We start from the raw sequence: 6,970 nt of genomic DNA, 5'->3' as shown, positions 1-6,970 counted from the left end.
ATATCAAATCAGCTTTCTTAACTAGAGTTTTAGAGGAAGAAATTTATGTTGAGTAACATGCTGGTTTTATTGTTATAAAGCATGAAGATAAAGTTTATAGACTTCACAAAGTCTTTTATAGGTTGAAACAAGCTCCAAGAGCTTGGTACAACAAAATTGAGTCACACTTTTTGCAAAATGATTTCAAGAGGAATCAAAATAAGCCCACTCTTTAACAAAATAAGCCCACTCTTTATGTTAAAGATTGTGGCAATGAGAAAAAAATTATTGTTTCACTTTATGTTGATGACTTGTTGGTTGTAGTTGATGATATTGATGAAATTGACAAATTTAAGAGGAGTGTGTTGCAAGGTTTTGAAATGACAGATCTTGAAATGATAAAATATTTTTTAAGAATGGAAGTACATGAGCTCAATGATGAAATCTTTCTCTCACAGAGAAAGTATGCTACTGATTTGCTCAGAAAATTCAAATTCGAGAGTTGTAATCTTGTTTTAACTCCCATTGCTATTAATGAAAAGCTTTCAAAGAATGATGGTGATGCAAAGACTGATGTAACTCAATATAGAAGTTTAGTTTGCAACCTTCTTTACTTGACTGCAACTAGACCAGATTTAATATTCTCTGCTAGTTTGCTTTAAAGGTTCATGCATTCACCAAGTTTAACACACTTTGATATAAGCAAAAGAGTGCTAAGATATTTGAGAAGTACAACTGATTTTAGTATTTGGTACTGCAAAGGAGATGAAAGACTTGAAGGTTATGTTGATAGTGATTGGGCTAGTTCTATTGATGATTCAAAGAACACAATCGAATTTATCTTTTCACTTGGAAGTGGGGTGTTTTCATGGAACTCTTAAAAGCAAGATATAGTTGCTTAATCTTTAGCTGAAGTAGAGTATATTGCTATAGCAACTATTTCAAATTAAGCTATTTGGATTAGAAAGGTATTGGATGAGTTAAATCATATACAAGAAGTCTACAAAGATATGGTGTGATAGTAATTCAGCCATTGCTATTGCCAAAAATCCAATTCAGTATGGTAGAACCAAGCATATTAATGTCAAATTTCATGCGATAAGAGAAGTTGAGAAGAGTGGAGATGTTCAACTGATGTGTTGTAGGTCTGAGGAGCAAATTACAAACATTTTTACTAAGGCACTTCCATGTGCTAAGTTTTAAGGAGTTTTAAATTAATGGGCTGTAAAACTTTTCTTAGTTACCATTTATTGTTTTAATCATGTTTACTTATTACAGTATGTTTGCTTGTGTTAGTAAACAGTGTTTTGATTGGCAGTTTTAGTTTACTTGTATTTTGGGAGGATTTGCACTCCTAATGTTAGTGGATGCAAGGCCTTTTGCTGACAACATGTATGAGTATTATGATGAGCTTGTATTTCTGATGCATTTACACTTAAGTATCAATGCATAGAAGCAAAATAGTATGGTTATGCAGCAAAAACAAAAATAGCTTTGTTCTTCCTTTTCTACTTTTATCCTTACATGGTTTTATATTTTATGGTATTTGTTATATTCATTTAACAAGTTTGAACCATCCCTTCCGTTGTTGCTTCTAAATCATGGTTGCTACATCAAATGGATGTGAAAAATGTTTTTCTTCATGGTGATCTCAAAAATGAAATCTACATGAAGCTGATCTCTAGTATAACTATTTCCTTTCCCAACAATGTTGGTAAACTATGACATCTTCTTTACAGGCTCAAACAAGCTCCTAAGGCTTGGTTTGAGAAGTTTCGTACTACTTTTCTTAATTTCTCTTTCACACAAAGTCAATGTGATAATTCTTTCTTCATCTATAAGTCTTCCATGGGTATAGTTCTCATCTTGGTTTATGTGGATGATCTAATCATTACAAGAACTGATAATGGGTTGATAACTATGCTTCAAGAAGTGCTACATTTAACATTTTGCATGAAAGGTCTTGGATAACTCATTTTTTTTAGGATTAGAGATACATCATCTATCCAATGGCATATTTTTAAACCAGCTTAAGTACGTTTCTTTTGTTTTTAGAAGTATGTTGCATTGTTTTTATTCTCCTAACTTTTCTATCTTGATATAATTTTTTCAACCAACATTGCTGACTAAACTTTTTACTTATAATTTTCATCTCAGATGCAAATTGTAATCATATGCACTATCATAGGAAATACCTTATTATTCTTGCAGTGGTGAGTACTTTGATACTCTCCACAACATTGGTAGTGGTAACGTCTATTATAATGAATTTTAGTGAAGGTAACCGTCTTGTTGGTGATATAATGGGATTTTATCAGATGGATCAAAGGTCCCAATTAAGAGATTAAAGTGGTCAAGCTTTTAGATGAAAAAAGAGTTCTATTCTTAAATTGGAAGGGTTGCAAGGCTTCATCATCCAAATCTGGTGGCTATGATAGGATGCTGCTATGATGTCATGACCACAACATCATTTGAGTTTGTAGCTAATGGGCCCTTCGATAAATGGCTACATCACGTACCAAGGGGAGATTGTAGATTAGATTGGGCTAAGGGTGAAAATTTCAACAACTCTTTCTCAAGGAATGGTGTATGTTCAAAATATACTTTTTCTTGATAATTTTATGTATGATAATCTAGAAATTTTTGCTCTACTAGTCAAGATGCATGTTTTTTTGCTTGATTAATGAAAAAAACTTGTGATGTAAAGTGAGTTTCATTTTTTATTTGCTGAATTGTGGACTTTTATATGTACTCCTTTGATATTTTTATGCATTCCTTGTAATTTGTATTGCATTACTACTTTCAATTATTTGTAAGCTCCAAAGCACGAGTATGTGAAAAAAATGAGCGTACCGATGCCAGGTACGTATCTAATACGAGTACGCGTTGGGTACGTAGTCGAGAAGATTTTCAAAAAAAAAAAATGTATACGTCATAGGTACATAATGGGTACTCCTAAGGTACATTTCGGATACGCGTACCCATTAAAAAGATGTCATTTTGGTCATTTAAAAAAAATTAAATTTGAATAAATCCTCGATCTCTTTTCCCGTTTTCCCCTTCATAAGTCATGTGCCCCAATCATAGAAGCTCAAGCCCTCAACTCGACTTGAGAAAACTACAGCAGTTAGGAAAGGAAGGGTTGTCATAGCATCGATGAGTTTGCACCTTCGAGTGAAGATCCCCACCTAGGTCTATCTATGGGAGAAGAAGGGCTAAGCCAGTAGTTGCTTTTGCAGTCTTTTTGGTCGTAGTCCCAAGGGCATCTAAGCTCTTTCCCTCTCAATCTAAACCGGTGAATTCTTCCCTGAAGCTGAGCCCAAGCCCACCTCTACATAAACCATAGTTCACTTCACTCAAGCTAGGTATTGATTTGATCTCTGCCCCATTATCCGATGGATGGGGTACTTCACTGCTTTAGTATTCTAATTTTCTCTCAATTGTTCGTGCTTTACCGTTGAGCCCCTACCTTGCATAAATAAACTAGTTTGCACCTCTAATTTTCTCTTCTCTAATTCTTTGTTAAAGCTTCGTTCAAGGTTGAGTCCAAGGCTATTATGCTTCTCCAAGCTCTATTTATGTTGTTCTACTCTGTTTAACTTGGTATAAGTTCTGCCCCCTTTTTCCATTCGTTGTTATTGTTGGTTGTTGTTGTGCTTCAACTTAGATGTTATTAGTTCTTGAAATGTTAGTGTTGATGTTCTAGTTAGTGTTGTTTTCTTGTTTAGGTTGAATGCTTATTGTGTGATTGAATGGTTAGGTTGATTTGTCAAAATGTCTTTTTCACACTATTCTAGTAGTGGGTTTGCAAATGCCTCTTCCAATCCTTCCATATTCAATAATAGTAAATTTGCTTCTGAAAGTGTCAAGGGTCATTGTTCTCTTTCGTCCTATGTGACATTGTACAAAGTAAGAAAGATAGAGGATGGAATGCTAGATGAAAATGCAATTTACAATGGTTCTTACTCTAGAGTTAAGAATCATTTGTTGAGGGAAAAGGGACACAGTGTAACAATTTATACAAAAGTGTCAAATGAATGTATTAAAGAAATGAAACAAGTTGAGAGAATGGCCATTGAGAAAGCTAAACCTGTGCAAATGCCTTTAACTACTGGAATAACAAGTTTGAATCCACCTGTGGATGGGAGCAAGAGAAGAAGAGGAGGACCATTGAAAAGGGCGTTTAACAATGAGGTTAAAGATCACTTAACTTGTGAAATTGCTAGAATGTTTTATTCAGTCAGTTTGTTATTCAATATCGCTTGTAAATCCATACTTTGTTAGTTCCTACACATTTGCTGCTAACACTCAGATCTTAAGTTTTCTTCCACCAGATTACAATGCTATAAGAACTTTACTTTTGCAAAAGAAAAAGACTAACATAGTAAAGTTACTCCAACCTATGAAAAACAGTTAGCTAGAAAAGGTGTGAGCATAGTTAGTGATGGTTGGACTGATGCACAGAGAAGACCACTAATTAACTTTTTGGCAGCATGTGATTCCGATCCTATGTTTTTGAAAGCTATTGATGGATCTGGTGAATACAGGACAAGAACTATATGACAAACCTCATTCTATCTTATAACACCCTACATTTCTACATTTTAAATATATTCATTTTGATAAAATCTTAGAAAGAATAATAAACATTTCCGTATAACCATTAATTAAATTTACAAAAATAAAACCTCCCATAACAGTAAATTCATATACAAAAAAAATTTAAGATAATTGCATGAAATATATTACAATTTAATATTTATATATCATTATCTATAACATATTAAAATTTAGACCAGTCATACTCATTCTCATATACTGAGGACCTGAAACTAATCATCTATGTCATGCCAACTCTTAATTTTCATCAAGTCCTCAACTGCTAATTCATCATTCTCGCCAAGATAGGCATCACCAAAGTCCGCCACTAATTCTATACTAGGGAATCTTTCAAATGTATAACTATTAGGTTTTCGTAACAAATTATGATCATGATAAATAAATATATGATTCATGATCCGAGAAGACCTTTCTATTCTTTGGAATAGATAAAAACTAAGAGATTGATGAATTTGACCACTGGTTGGAAAATTAAAAGGAACTGCATAATTATAGATTACTTATAATGTGTATTCTCCATCATTTTCAAAATATACTTTAAGATGTAAATGTACAACACGTCTATATTCCCTGAATACATAATTTAATCTACTACTAGCATAGACATCCACTATATCAATTTGCACAGGGTGTGTTATCATCTTTACTACATACAGAGTAGTGTAAGGATGAACAACTATTCTACCTTTCCAACATAACACAATTCCACCATATCACTTATCATAATAATTATAAATATGCAATAATCATCACTTCATATCACATATCAATTATTCTCTTCCTAACATATAAATTCACACAATTTAATTATATTCTTATCATTCCATTTCTAAATACGCACTTTTAGTGCACTGTGATCTTAGTCATTCGATGCCTCCATCAGTTCTCGAGGTCTTACTCAATCATGTAAATATTTGTCAGTTAATTCATGCAATACAGATACAACGTATGCAATCACGAACCCTTTATAAAGGCATAGTCAGGAGTCTAGCCGGGAAACGAGTGTGAGGTCTTGTGGCGTATTCCCACTCAACAATAATATGCGCATAATTGCAAATGTCGCTCACTGCCCTACATTTTCCTAAGATTTCCTTATTGTCTCTGGACTCTATACTCTAGTGTATCTCTATAACTATTTACACCAACCCATTCAACTCTCATATTCATTCCATCATCCAATCATAAAATCATGCTTATTAGCACTTAGACTATTTCCATATTGCTCATCACTTACTCATGATTTCAATAATCATATCATTCAACAAATTATCGATGACACATTCATCATTTTTTGACATATCTCAACAATAAGGTTATATTACATCCAGTACATTCATTAAACTTGTTGGACGATAATCATATGCTTTCTCAACATACATTTCAGACATTTCAAAGCATTTTACACACGCCATATTGAATACACTACAGATTGAAGTTTTACATACCACTAGGTGTTTCTGATGTAAATTAATGATATATTGAATACAAAGCTTCTGCCTAAGGCTGGGATTTTAATTTGCTCATTTAATTATGAAGATAATCAGCAACTAGGGAATGCAAAAATAAAGTCTATGCATGAAAATATTCAGTGTAAACATAGGATGGAGTTCTTGTTTATCTCCTTTCTGGTTTTGCTCTTTTGTAGAGAGTGTCATGATTTTTGGTTGGGTGGGCTGACTGTGAGTAGGATAGTTGAGATAATTTAGTGCAACAAACTACTGTAAACTGATTGTGTTGAGTGTAATATTCTATTAGAAAATAAAACCAAGTTTAGTTTACGACAACTCAACATTATTTATCAAATAATTCCAAGGTTAAGAAATTCAAGTTAAACATTAAAGCTTGACATGTGAAGATTCATGAAGTTTTTAGAAGATAAAAGATGGTCAAATGTTGTGGCTCTAGTTAGCAAATGTTTAATTTCAAATTGAATTTTGAATAACCAAGTTCCTTGACAAAAACTTAACTTTTACCATGTATGCTTCGCAATTATGTTATTTAATTTTATATATTATTTTAATCATTTAGTTTGACTATATAAAGAGCATGACATAAATTGTGATGTAGTGAAAAAATTGAATGAATGAAATCTTGAGTATTTGTGAATTTGTGATATCATATTCAGATACCTCCATTATAAATGGGATAATATGACACTGAAAAAATTATTTTCTTGGAAAAAAAATGAAACATAAATTAATTTTACAGTTTATAGAATGATCTTTCTGTTGCTTCTGCTACTAGTAAAAGAAATTTACAATTTCATATTATATCTTGACTTCATTGACTGTTCACCTAGGGATACTTTTAGTATTAAAGTTTGAGAGGATGACTAGGAAAAATGAAAAGTTTTGATCTAATGACGCACTCA

Source organism: Abrus precatorius, unplaced genomic scaffold, assembly GCF_003935025.1.
Source record: "Abrus precatorius isolate BTA unplaced genomic scaffold, Abrus_2018 Scaffold6, whole genome shotgun sequence".
NCBI lineage: Eukaryota > Viridiplantae > Streptophyta > Magnoliopsida > Fabales > Fabaceae > Abrus > Abrus precatorius.
Note: the sequence above shows the minus strand (reverse complement) of the source record.